The sequence below is a fragment of the Microcebus murinus genome, chromosome 4 (assembly GCF_040939455.1).
Source record: "Microcebus murinus isolate Inina chromosome 4, M.murinus_Inina_mat1.0, whole genome shotgun sequence".
NCBI classification, from domain to species: domain Eukaryota; kingdom Metazoa; phylum Chordata; class Mammalia; order Primates; family Cheirogaleidae; genus Microcebus; species Microcebus murinus.
The window spans coordinates 28,374,095-28,388,860 of NC_134107.1; positions in this window are offsets into that span (position 1 = coordinate 28,374,095).

Genomic DNA, 14,766 nt, shown 5'->3' on the forward strand with positions numbered 1-14,766 from the left:
CTCTTGCTCAGGCTGGTCTCAAACTTCTGAGCTCATGCAGTCCTCCCACGTTGGCCTCCCAGAGTGCTAGGATTACACATGTGAGTCACAATGCCTGACCTAGAATTTGTTGAGACTTTCATTGTGGCCTAAGGTATGGTCTATTCTGGAAAATGTTACATAAGCTGATGAAAAGTATATGTATTTGTAGTTGTCAGATAGAATGTTCTGCAAATGTCTGTTAGGTCTGTTCAGCCTAAAATCAAGTTTAAATCTAATGTTTCTTTATTGATTTTCTGTCTAGATGATCTGTCTAATGCTGACAATGGGGTATTGTAGTCCCCTACTATTATATTGTAATATATATCTCCCTTTGGTTCTATTAATGTTTGCTTTATATACTTGGGTGCTGCAGTGTTGAGTGTATAGATATTTACAATTTTATAGTTTCTTGCTCTATTGACCTCTTTATTATTATATAATGAGCTTCTTTCTTTTTAAGATCTTTTGCTTGTTGTCTATTTAATCTGATACAGGTATAGCTATTTCTGTTCTTTTTTTGGTTTCTACTTGCATGAAGTATATTTTTCCATCTCTTCACTTTCAGTCTGTGTATCTTTATAGATATGTGCGTTTGTTGTAGGCACCATATAGTCAGTTCTTTTTTCTTTATTTATTTAGCCACTCTATTTTTTTTAATTGTAGAATTGAGTCCATTTACATTCAATGTTATTCTTGGCTAATAAAGACTTATTACTGCCATTCTTTTGCTTGTTTTCTGGTTGTTTTATAATTCCTCTCTTCTGTTCTTTCTTTCATCATCCTTTGTGGTTAAGCGATTTTCTTTAGGAATATGTTTTAATTTGCTGCTTTTTATTTTTAGTGTATATATTATAGATTTTTGCAATGTGGTTACCATCAGGCTTACAAAAAACAACAAAAATATTATAAATATAACAATTTATTTTCAATGTTTGACAACTTAGATTATAAAAAAGAATTTAAATACAAAGAAAAAAACAACAAAAAATACCCAAACTCTATCCTTTAACTTCACTCTTCTCCCTATTTTGACTTTTGGTTGTTTTAATTTATATATTTTTATATTGCCTGTACCTTAATAGTTTGCTGTTGCTAGCATTATTTTTAATAGATTTGTCTTTTAAGCTTCATACTACAGTGATAAATAGATTGTGCACACTATAATTACAGTATTGGAATATTCCTGAGTTGTTTTTATACATGGTTTTATCAGTGGATTTCATACATTCACATGTTTTGTTCTTCCACGTAGCGTTCTTCTTTCTTTTTTATTTTTTTTATTTAAGTTTGAAGAACTTCCTTTAGCATATCTTGTAAAGTAGATCGCATGGTGGTGTGTTCTCAGCTTTTCTTTGTCTGGGAAAGACTATCTCTCTTTCATATTTGAAGAATAGTTTAAACGGATAAAGCATTCTTGAATGACTGTTTTGTTTTTCTGTAGCACTTTGAAAATATTGTTCCATTTCTTCCTGATCTGTATGGTTTCTGTTAAGAAGTCTGTTGCCAGAGTACTTGGAGTTCTGTTATATGTTATTTGCTTCTTTTCTCTTGCTGCTTTTAGGATCCTCTCTTTGTCTTTGATCTTGAGAGTCTGATTATTGTATTCTTTAGGATAAGGTATTTTTATTTGGGTCAAATCTGCTTGGTGTTCACTTATCTGGATATTTATGTCTTTCTCAAGTTTTGAAAGTTTTATGTTATTACTTATTTGAATAATATTTCTACTTATTGATCTTTCTCAACTTTATTTTGAACACCAATAATTCTTAGATTTGGTCCTTTGAGGTAATTTGCTGTATTTTATAGGCAATCTTTGTTCCTTTTCTTTTGTTTTTTGTTTCTTTTATTCCTTCTCTGACTGTAATTTCAAATAGGCTGTCTTTGAGCTCACTGATTCTCTTATCTGCTTGGTCTATTCTAATGTTGAGTGCTTCTAATAAATTTTTCAGTTCAGCAAATACATTTCTCAGTTCTAAGATTTCTGGGGTTTTATTATTATTATTATTATTTTTCAATGTATTTACTAAATTTCTCTGATAAATTTCTGAATTGCTCTTCTGTGTTATCTTGGACATCACTGAGTTTCCTTAAATCTACTATTAATATTTTGAATTTTTGATCAGATATCTCATGTATCACCATCTCATTAGGGTCAGGTGTTGGCTCCATTCTTTCTTTGTTTGCTGTGGTCATGGTTCCCAATTTGCTGTTGTTTATCTTTGTGTATCTATATGTTTGTGTTGAAAGATTAGTTATTTATTCTATCTGTCTGGCTCGTTTACATTTCTGTTGGTTATATTTACTTAGAGAATCTTCATAATTTTTGAATTTTTTATATATTTTTTTCTGCTAGGTCACTGCCTCGTTTGCGCACTAGATGTCTCCTAAAGCCAAATGGGGGAGGTGCCAAAGGGAATATCATGGCAATGTGGAAAGGTTGGCTACAGAGCTGACTTTCCAGGGCTGGGGGTAGTACTCCCTACCTTCCTCCTTTGTTTCTGGCTGTCCTCAAGGATATGTCTGTCTTCAGGTACTCATGATGCTTTCTGTGGGTTGAAGCATGGACAGGCCTCCAGCTAAAGAACCCAAAATATGGGAAATCTGGTTGTCCTCTTTGATCTCACTTTTTTGAGTGTAGAAACAGTGAGTTAGGGAAAATTTCCCATGTTTTGGTGTAGAGCAAATCGGGCAGAAAGGGCATCATGGATATAAGAATCTGATTCTCTTACTGTATGCTTGGATTTTTTTTAACTTCTCTGTGGCCCTGTGAAGTGATTTAGCAATATACTTGAGTTCTGGGATATTGCTGGTTATTTATTAGTTTATTTTTTTTCATTTTCTGTGGCGAGAAAATGAAGCCAACTTGTGTCTATACCACCATTTTGGAACCCTAAGTCTCCTCTGCTATGATTCTTTCTATGACATGAACAATTTTACCACATTTGCTTTTGAAACATCATGGTCAATGTCAACACAGTGGGGGAAAAAAAGGCAATTAATGTTTTAGTATTATTATGAAAATAGTTTGACAGTGTAGATAATCTGAAAGCGTATTAAGTACATCCAAAGCTTCCTGGACCTCACTTTGAGAATCATAGTACTAAAGTTCAGCTCACATATAACTTGCCATGAGTGTGCAGTATGCTATGAGTATCATTCAGTTCCTTTTCATGAAGGAGACCTCACATTTTCCTAAGTAGATACTTAGAATTTGGTTAAGAAAGCCTCTGCTAATTAAATGAGAAACATAGAAATGCATATCATCTTTTTTGTGATTATTTCTAATATCCTTATTAATTTTCTCAAACACTTATATAACATTTTAAAGAGTGTGTATTATTAGCCCTATTTTGTAAATAAATAAATAGAGACTACTATGTTGTAAAGCCAATAATAGACTTTTGTTCATAAGACTAGTATTTTTGTTAAAAAATGTTTTAGTTTCCCATGAGAATTGGAATTCAGTGAAAATATTGTCTTATGTTTAGTTTCACTGAGAAATGTAATATTTTTAATTTTAAGTTCATTATCTCATACTGTTCAACATTAATGAAAGAAAATATCTATGAGACCTGAGTTTAAATAACTATATTTAACTGAAGAAGGTCATTGTTAATGCTAGTCAGTGAAGTAACTAATAGATAATCCCTTTTTAAAGATACTATCTCAAATTCAGTCTTTAAAATGGCACTTTCTTCTGACAACCTATGTAGACCAAAGAGGAAGCCTTTTAAAAAAATAGTTTTCTTTCTCTTTAAACTTGAACGAGTTTTGTTATTCAAAGTTGCTTTAATGTAGTTTTCTCCACTACAATACATTACTTCATTAATCTCATTGTTTAGTATTCTAAACCAATATTCCATTATTAGGTTTGTTTGTTTGCTGTGGTGCCTGCTCCAGGTAGAAAATTAGTTTTTGAACAAATTCAATATATCTGGAAAAAAATTAAATGTCCTGAATTACCATTGTGTTGTTCTTACAGAATTATATTTTCTACGAGAAAACTTTGTAAGTGGTCAATGTCTTCAACTTACGAAGTTGAATCACACAGACTCTTCATCTGGAAAGTGATAGTTCCTAGAGAAGTATTTTAATTAGTGAGAATTTTGGCCTTTTGTTCTGTCCTGTGCTATATTTACTGTGATAAAATATAGGATTAAAAGCTAATTGTTTGCCTGTTAAAGAGAAGAACTTTTGCAATATCCTCAGGATGCCTAAACTATTGACCCAAAGAAGCAAACATTATACAGCATCCAATCTGCTTATCTAAACTTCTCAATTCATAATTGTTGTTCTGGCGATACACAGCAGTAGCCCACACACTGTATATATAGAGTCACCCTTGAATTAAAGTAATCAGAACCCTGTTGTTTTTGTGAACATTAAGTTTTTTTTCTTAACATCAAACAGCTTCCCACAACTTCAGTGGCAATAAATTGTTCTTTACTGTACTGAAAGTATGATATGTTGAATTGTATAAATGATGCTAGACAGTTTAAAATTGTTTTCAGTTGATAGTCTTATTCATCTCAATTGTTTATCTCATTCTTTTTTTTTTTTTTTTTTTTGAGCCAGAGTCTCACTTTGTTGCCCAGGCTAGAGTGAGTGCCATGGCGTCAGCCTAGCTCACAGCAACCTCATATCTCATTCTTAACATCCTTCAAAGTCTATCTAGGCCTTTTCTTACCATCATCTTTTACCTAACAATCAGCTGTGTTTTTCTTTTAAGAGAAGAAATGTTTCCCCACTTTCCTTTCTGCATCTTTCTATGTGAACAATACAACAGTCTCCTTCACTGAGGCACTGGAAGCCACAACCTGCAGGCAGCTGGGATAAAGTCTTAAGAGCTCACCATGGATCCAGTGTAAAATCCTGTCCTATGAAGTGAGAGGGGCGAAGTCACAAGGGAGCCAGCACAAATTACACCAAATAAGTGGCAATTGGCTTGATCATACACTGTGTGCTTTGATAATGTGCAGTCGACATTAAAGACACACTGACCAGGCTCAAAGTATGTAACTGCAACTGCTTGACTGCTATTTCAGTGCTTTTTATCTGCAATAACATCCTCATTAAAATGCAGTGGCAGTTCTTAAAATTGAGCTAGGAAATTACATTGACTACCAGGTGAATTTTTTAATAACTCAGAAATTGTAACTGTGCTGTTAATTTCTTTCCATTCTTTTAGGATTCATACTGCTTTGTTCTTTTTGAGGTTAAATTTTTTCATTCATTTTAAAAATTCATTTGTTTGTTACTTTAAAAATGTCTTGAATACTAAAACCTATACTATAAAAACTAGTAGAATGAGGTACTGCCTTCAAAGAGTTTCAGCCTAATCAGGCAAGCCATGTATACTGACTGTAAGTGCTATATGAAGATGAAAGTGTGAAAAATAGTATCTTATTGATGATTTTGGATAGACGTGACCCTTAGTATTATACATCATGTTTATAAATTTACCTAGTTAGCTTGTGTGGGATGAAGAAAAGAAATAGCATTTGTAAAGCATAATTGTCAGTATATCCACAATAGTGAATATAGCTCCCTTAAGGTATCCTCAATTTTTCCCAACCTTCTAAAGTGTAACTTTTTATTAAATCATTCTAGCTGCCAGTCCCACCCATGCCACTGAAAAATACGGGGAAGAAATCATTGAACAATTTCCTTGACAGTTCCATATATTCCTGATGAATGAATGCTTCCAAGTCCTCATTGTTTGCCATCTCCACAGACAGGATTCAGTTAATGAAATGGCTAATTAGATTTCTGTAATCCTGTAGTCATTGTGTTTGAGGTGACATTTTGTCAGCATTTCTCTTGTGACTTCTTCAGTGTGATAGGAAACATTTTTCCCTTGGCCAACTTGGCTTTTGTTATTTTGCTGGAAAGGCAGTTTCCTCTGTTGGTGTAATGAAATCATTGCCCTCCCAAATACACTCAGCATTTAAATAGAAAAGAATAGGAAAATGATCATCTGATTAGACAAACAGGCCCGTGTTCAAAATCCATTTCCAAAATCAAATAATAGAATTGGATTGAGTTCAGAGTGGAAGAATGACTTAGGTATTATTACATATTCTAGTACATAGTCATTGGCCAGCAGAATGAGAAAGGACTTAAAGCCTTATGTTCTTATTCTTACACTTCATAAGAATGAGATTCTTAAAAAAAAAAAGAGGAGGGGTCACATTTCAGGCAGCATTTTTAGATCCTAACAATGATATTATAGCCAAGAAGTGAAAAGGACCAAAGTCAACATTCAATTATATATATAAATTTTTAAAACATTAGGATGATAAGTGGCATTAGTATTTAGAATTTGATAATTATTAAGTCAAAATAATAATAACTTTATGTATTTGAATTTTAATAAATATAATTATATTGCTATAAATTTTAATTTACATTTTAAGTCACCTTTCTAACAAAAGGACAGAAATTTGGTATTAGTCATTTTGAGAGTGATTCCCACATTTTTCCATGAGATTATGTCTAAGTTTATAATACTTTTTAACTTCATTTAGGGGTGGAGGTTTGATATATTTTTCTAAGACAATGATTCAAGCTTTCAATAAGGTGCTTCCATCTGGACCTCAGTCATAATTACACACAAGTGGTAACTTTCATGTTCCCTCAGGTTCTGGAATGTTCATTGCTACTACTGTGCTATTCTGCCACATCAAACCCATTTGCTTCTCTTTTGACTGGGCATAGGAAATACCTTTGATTCTAATAAACTGTATCTAGCAAGATATAACATACAGTGATTTTCCCATCCCAGATGTCTCAATTAGTCTATATGGCATTATTCTAAATTAGAGATAGAACTTCCCTCTCATCTTGAATCCCATGAACTTCTGTGGGGAAATGTGAGATTTCCAGTGCTCTACCAAGCACCCCTTCTGCACTATAATCACTTTGCTTCTACACTCATTACTTCTACTTAGACTCTACTTCCATTCCTAGCCTATCCTCCACAAAGTATTTATATTGCAATCAAAAGATAAAAATGAGGAGTAATAAAGCCTTGGTATTACTTGTGACACCTTCTCCAAAATTACTAATGTCTGCTCTAATGCTTTTGGTTCTCCAGGGGCCTACACTTTTGAAAAACAACAACAAAAGCCAGAAACAAAGTACTTAGCTCTCATATTATGCTATGCCACATGTAGTCTCTGATTTAGTAAGTGAAGAATGGCAAAAGTTATGAAGAATGAAGGAAGGGGAAAATTAGAAAAAGAAAAGAGTGGAAACAGTCAATGAAAATGATAAAAGTTCCTATAAATGTATGAAAAGACTGATTTTTCTGTGGCCATAGCAAACTTGGATAATAACTTTGTGCTATCATCATGGGTAAGTTAAACTTTATTCTCCAAAATTCCCTTCTTTCTATGTTTCTGGATAGTATGGACTACAAGAGATATTGTCTTACAAAGGTTGGAAGGAGGAGGCAAAGAATAGCCAATTTGTATCACAAATAGACCTTTCTTTCCCTATCCAATCAAGCACTAATCTGGATGTTGCTGTGAAAATATATTGCAGATGTAACAAAAATCCATAATAAATAGATGTTAATTAAGAGAGATTATCTTGCGTGGTGGGCATTACTTACTGAGTTGGAAGTCCTTAAAAAGGGGCTTAGGCCTTCCCTGGGGAAAAAGGAGAGACTCCCACCTACAACAGCTTGGCCCATGCCTGTGGGTTTATAGCCTGCTCATGATCTTGCCATTCTGACTGCCTGCCCTATAAAACTTTGGATTTACATATATATCTGTACAGATTCTGCTTTTGTGTTTCAGCCCTGACTCACAAAACCTATTCAATGGAAATAAACACATTTCCATCCAACCAAATTGTTTCAGCCTCTTGCTTCTGAAAGCCAGACAGTCAGGAATGAATGATCTCTAAGAAGTTTGCCTCTGAATCCTAAGTAGATAATAACAGTCCCATTCTAGTAACTGCATTTCTACAAATGGTGTCAACCTTCTTACACCTCTAGGAGGAAAATCTGGCAGTCCCTATATCAGTATATAAGCTTGGTAGTCTGCTTTGCTCAAAGAACTTCCTATTATTAATTTATAGTAAACAATAAAATAAGTTTTACCTTTTCATTAATATTTTAGGTATTGAGAGGCAGTATCATCAATGCTAAAATCCTACCACACACATTATATAAAAAGTTATTCAAAATCTATCCAGTTCTTGCCATCTGCATGAGCTAGTTCAAGCTAGCTCCATGATGTCTGGATTATCTCCTATTTGAAGTTCTTTATTTACATACAAATTTTCTGTGTTCTCTTTGAACCTTGTTAAATATTTAACTTTATTTATTTTTAAGACTGTTTAAAAAGATATTTTAAAAAATATAGAATACATTTAATTATGTTTAATTCTCATAAGTATTTGGTCATTATTATTTCCTTATATAGCTGTTCACATGGATATAGTCTTGGAAGGATGACTTAGAAAATTGTAGAATCAAGGAATAAAGGAAATAATCCATGTAAAGGGGTTCAGCAAAATTCCTAAAACAAAATAATCACCCAATAAATTGTTAGATTTTATTATGATGATCTTGGGACTTGTCCATGAGGCTGCCTCAGAAGAATGAGGACAGGTCGTTGAGGAGAAGGAAAGTGAAGTTTATTACTTTGCTGGCAAAGGAGGAAAAATGGCCTACTATTGTCTCAAAATCAAATTCTTTTCCATAAGCAGAAATGCAGAGCTTTTAAAGGGAGGAGTCTTCAATTCTAGGCTATTGTCACTAAGGTTTCTAATCATCCCATCTCTGCCAAAGACAAATCTTGTGACCTCTACTCACCTGGGAGGCCCACCCAGACCTCCACTGGCTAGGCACTGGGCCTGGGACAGAGCCAGGTCTGGGATGGAGCCAAAAGTTCAGCTGACCTGTCTCCTCTAACATAAAGAACAAAAGACATCCCCCTGCCCTTCCTGACCACCTGCCTGAGACAGGGATTGCAGGCCTCGGTTCCCAAAAAGAGTGGTAGAAGTTCTAAACAGACAGAAAACATCTTTTGCCATTTTTTTCCAGGCCATTCACTCTGTTACATATTCCTACTTTCAATTTTATGCTTTCATATCTATGGGAGGAGGGACAACTTCTCTGTTACAATTATGCTTAATTAGGATGGTTTTAATAAAGAAAACTGCCTTTATTGTGATAGACAAAAGATATTAAGCATTTTTCCCCTTTACATTTACAAGAAGGAATTGAGAAAGAAAAAGAATAAGCATTTTGCTTTTACTGAATGATTATATATATATATATATATATATATATATATATATATATTAAGAGGTCCATTAAAATTGTTTTAAATTCCAAATGGGATTTTCATTATTGAGAATGAGGGAAAAATATCTATTTACTTCAGAGAGAAGTGAATATAATGTGGGAGACACTTGAGAAATCACTTCATATTCTGTACACTATTTTACAATCACTTTTCAAACTATAATCACACTTACAGAGACTAAAACTTGAAGAAAGTAAAGTACTTCAATCAATATTCATTATTAGTCTATTCAAGTTCAGTAGTCAACAATCACTTTTATTTTGATGTATTTAGTCCTTGATTCACTTCTCATGTTTCTGAATATGCTAAAATAGGCCAGCAAATAACACAGAAAAATAAGGCTAATTTTGGTATCTGCTGGAAAATAAAAATTTTAAAGTGCCCAATTAAATCGTTATTAAATGTTTTATTAGGTCATTAAATATGAAAAGTCCAATTTCAAATCAAAAGTTTAGTGTATTATATCTCAAACATAAAGTAGTACAATTAATCAAAGTATACACCCAAACTATCAATACAGTTTTACCATCTTAATAGTCTTGCAAGAGGATTGGCCTGTCTCTATTGAATAGTCATAACTGCTTAATCAAAGTATCTTCATCATTTTGTCTATCAGTTGCAGTAGACATCCTCTATAATCAGTTGACCAGGTTTCATGAAGCTGTAGGGGATAATAACAGCACTGGACCACCAGACAGACACCATTAGATTTTTTTTGATGAATATTCAGTTTGGGACGGTGTTTTGGCACTTCAATTTTATCTAACCATTGTGCCAAACTCTTGTGATTGTCAAAAGGAATCCATTTTTTATCACACATAACCATATAGTATAGAAATGGTTTGCCTTTATGTTATGACAACAAAGAAAAGCAAGATTCAAGACAATGTCTATTCTGATACTTGTTTAATTCATGCAGTACCCATCTAACCAGCTTCTTGACCTTGCCTATTTGTTTCAAATTGTCCAGTATTGTTGGAACAGTAACATCAAACCATGCTGCTAATTCACGCATAGGTTGAGATGGATTTGCTTCCTCTACACCTTCCAGCTCATCATTATCCACCTTGATCTCAGGTCGTCCACATGGCTCATTGTCAAGATTAAAATCACCAGAATGGAACTTTCAAATCATCAAAGTACTGTACATTCATTAGCCACATCCTTCCCAAATACTTCATTGATATTAATATTTTGAGCTGTCTGAGCTGCATTGGTTCCACGATGGAACTCATATTTGAAAATACCATGGAATTTTTACTTAATCATGGTTTTGCAAAAACTGTTCTAAAAAAGAATTTGAAAGATAATCACAAGCCAAAATGTGTGTTTGAAAAACTGAGGATGTACCTTCACAGTAAAACATTTTTAAAAAGTATCAAAGTGAAATGTCAGAAATATCAACCTCAAAGTCAGACAGTTCATTCTTAATAACCTAATAATTTCAATCATTAGGTTATCAAATGATCATTAATTTCAATGATCATTTCCAGTTCACCTAATATAGACTATGAGTAATTAAGCAAGCTTATTATTTTGACATTTTTTCCCTAAGCTATGGGCACCATTTTTTCCTATTCATAATACTCCATCACATTGAAGAAAATACTACTTGCAAATAAACAGCATGTCCTACAAACCTCTATTGCTGTGCAATTTAGGATAAGGAAATAAAGAACTTTATCTCAAAAAACATTAATAGGTCTCTACTAGATCTTATTTCAGATAAATCTGCATTACTTACAAGGAGTGTTCTGATTTCTCTTGGGATACTTTTTAAAAACACAAAAATCTTTTTTTATGTGACAGAATCATCTGTCAAGCAGTATCCCCAAATGATGGCATATCCACTGAATACCTTAGAAATAGATTAGAATTAAAAGCACATGTGATGCCTTTTTTTCATATTGTGTTCCGTTTAACTAACTTCTCTTCCTCCCTTGATGCTCTGATTTATAAAGAGCTTTATAAAAGCAAATAATTGATCTTGTACTTTCTGAGATTTCTAAAGAGTATTAGCATCTTCTTATTTGGTCTTATGCATAGGAAAAGTGTGGGAAAATCTGCCAATATTTAAATATGTCAAGTTACTCATACTATGTTTGCCTTAAATATGGAGCAATTTCAGATGTGGCCATATTTATGATTTAAATATTTAGGATAGCCATTAAAATTCTTAACCTCCTTTTTCATTGATCCAGACACAGATGAAGATTGAAAAGAGAGAGAACATAAGAAAGAACAAGGTATAATAAGAGAGAAAGGAAAGACCACTGCATTTTGGATCAAATAACGTTGAACTCATTCTAGCCATCATTTGTGTGTGTGTGTGTGTGTGTGTGTGTGTGTGTGTGTGTGTGTGTGTGCATGTGTGTACACCACCCCAATCCCTCTGTATATGTCTTACATTGGTTTAGTAGAATAAGCAAATGCTTTGGAGTAGCAAAGAAGTGCATTTAAACATAGTTTGATCAGGTAATGGACAAAGTAATTATCCCTTAAAAACCTAAGTTTTCTCATCTACAAAGTGAATGTAATAATGACTATCTTCTATATTTGCTATTAGGATTGCATGAGATAAGCATTAAATTTCTGGAAAAGGTCAGTGGAACAGAATAGGGAGCCCAGAAATAGACTCACCTAGTCAAGGGATCTTTGATACAGGAGAAAAAAATAATACAATAGGGAAAGACAATTTTTCAACAGATGATACTATAACAATTAGACAATCACATTAAAAAAAACACATCTAGACACAGATCATATACCATTTATAAAACTAACTCTGGATGGATCATAAGTCAAAGTATAAAGCACAAAACTAGAAAACTAGAAAATAATAGGAGAAAATATAGATGACTTTAGGTACGGTGATAGATTTTTAGATATAACACCAAATGCATCATGCATGAAACAAATAATTGCTAAGCTTGACTCTATTAAAATTAAAATTTTTGTTTTGCAAAAGACACTGTCAAGAAAATGAGAAAATGAGCCACAAACTTAGAGAAAATATTTGCAAAAGCATATAAGATAAAAAACCATTATCCACAATATACAAAGAATTCTTAAAATTCAACAATAATAAAACAGATAAAAGATCTAAATAGAAATCTCACTAAAGATGATATGCAGATCAAAAATAAGCATATGAAAAGATATTCGACATCGTGTATCATTGGAGTATTACAAATTAAACCAACAATGATATTGACTACACATCTATGAGAATAACCAAAATTCAAAACACTGATCCTATGGTTTGAATGGGTCCCCTACAAAATGCTGCTGTTGCCAATGAGATTTTATTAACAGGTGGGGCCTTTAAGAGGTGATTAGACTGTGAGGGATCCTTCCTCCTTGTAAACAATATTAATAACTTTTTCAAAGCGGCTTATGAAGCATTTGGCTAGCTTGCCCTTCTGCCTACCACCATGTGAGAACGCGACATTCCTCCCCTTCTGAGGATGTAGCAATGAAGCACCATCATGAAAGCAGATAGCAGCCCTCACTAGACAGCTGAACCAGCCAGCACCTTGATCTTGTACTTCCCAGTCTCCAGACAATGAGATAACACATTTCTGTTCTTTATAAAGTGTCCAGTCTCAGGTATTTTGCTATAGTGGTATAAAATGGACTAAGACTACTGACAACACCAAATGATAGTAAGGACGTGTTGCAACAGGAATTCTCTTTCATTGCTAGTGGGAATGAAAAATGATACAACCACTTTGAAAGAGAGTGTGGCAGTTTCTTAAAAAGCTAAACATGTCTATACTGTACAGTTCAGCAATTGCACTCCTTAGTATTTACTCAAAGGAATTAGGAAAGCATGCAAAAACCTGCACATGGATGTTGATAGCAGTTTTATTCATGAGTGCCAAAACTTGGAAGATACAAAGACGTTCTTTAGTAGGTGAATGGATAAATAAATCAAAGTGCCACCAGACAATGGAATTTATTTAGTGCTAAAAAGAAATGTGCTATCAAGTCATGGAAAGACATGAAGAAAACTTAAGTGCATATTACTATGTGAAAAAATGTCAGTCTTGAAAAAGGCTACATACTATGTGATTCCAACTATATGATATTTTATAAAAAGCAAAACTATTGACAAGAAATAAAAAATGAGTGGTGGCCAGAATTCAGGATGGAGGTAGGGAGGGAAGAATCGGAGAAACATAGGATTTTTGGAGCAGTAAAACTATTCTGTATGATATATAGGTAGGTACATGTTATTATAAAACTATCAAACCCCATTTAATGTAAAACACCAGAGTAACCCTTAATATAAACTATGGACTTTGAGTAATAATGATGCATCAATGTAGGATCATCAGTTATAATGAATATACCACTGTAGTGCAGGATGCTGATGGCAGAGGAACTATGTGTGTGGCACCAGGGAATATATGGGGACTGTGAACTTTCTGCTCAATTTGCTATTATTCTAAAAGTGCCATAAAAATAAAGACTGTTTTTAAAAATCCCAGAAAACAGTAGTTATAACTAGCTTGGTAAGATAAGAATGATAAACTTTTAGAAAAACAATTAATTTATTTCTCTTTTAGTTTGCTGTATTAGAGGGGATCATTTGGCCTATTTATTGGTAGGAAAGTAGAGGTTTTGATTTTCTCTAAGAAAGAACAAACACTGTTGTTCTTTCTTCCAAGTTTATAAATGCTTTGTATTTTTTTTTAATTTCATCAAAAGGGCCTCTGAATTTTCCGTTGATTATTATTTGTATGCTCCTTTAATAAGCAATTGGCCTTTTGTTGATATGCTTTCAAGTATTATTGTGAAAAAAATTTCAAAGAGAACAATCCATATTTGGAATGAGAAATAATAATGTGAATAAAAAGCCAAGGGCAGACAGGGAGAAAGAAAGTGGAGGGAATTAAAAAAAGTCGTATCTGAGCAAGGAGATTTGGGGCTGAGTTAGAATGCTAAGATATTCTTGTATACAGAACTATTTAATAATTTCAAGAGCTTGTGAAATCAAAGTCCTCACTAAGCATCTATCCAATACATAAACCACAACTCGGTAGCTCAGTAACATAGTAAAAAGAAAGACTATTGCACCCAGAGTTTTCATCCAACTTCAGGTCCCTGGGAGTGGGTCTGAGGCCACATATCTTTAATCTACAACTAACTGCCAACCCTTGAGACCCTATGTCCTTTTTGTCCTCCAGGCAAGTGTAATATCAAGGACACCCATGAACAATAAGTGGCAGGCCCCATACATGTGGATGGGAGCTTATCTGAGAACTCTGGAAAACTTCATACTGCTAGTGTGAGAGCAAATACCAGGCAAAGATATAGCACAGGACATACTTGAGAGTTCATACAACATAATAAGCTTTGTATGGAGTAGAGCCTAACTTCAAAAACTCGTGATGCAAATATGGGTAGGAAACTGTGTTCC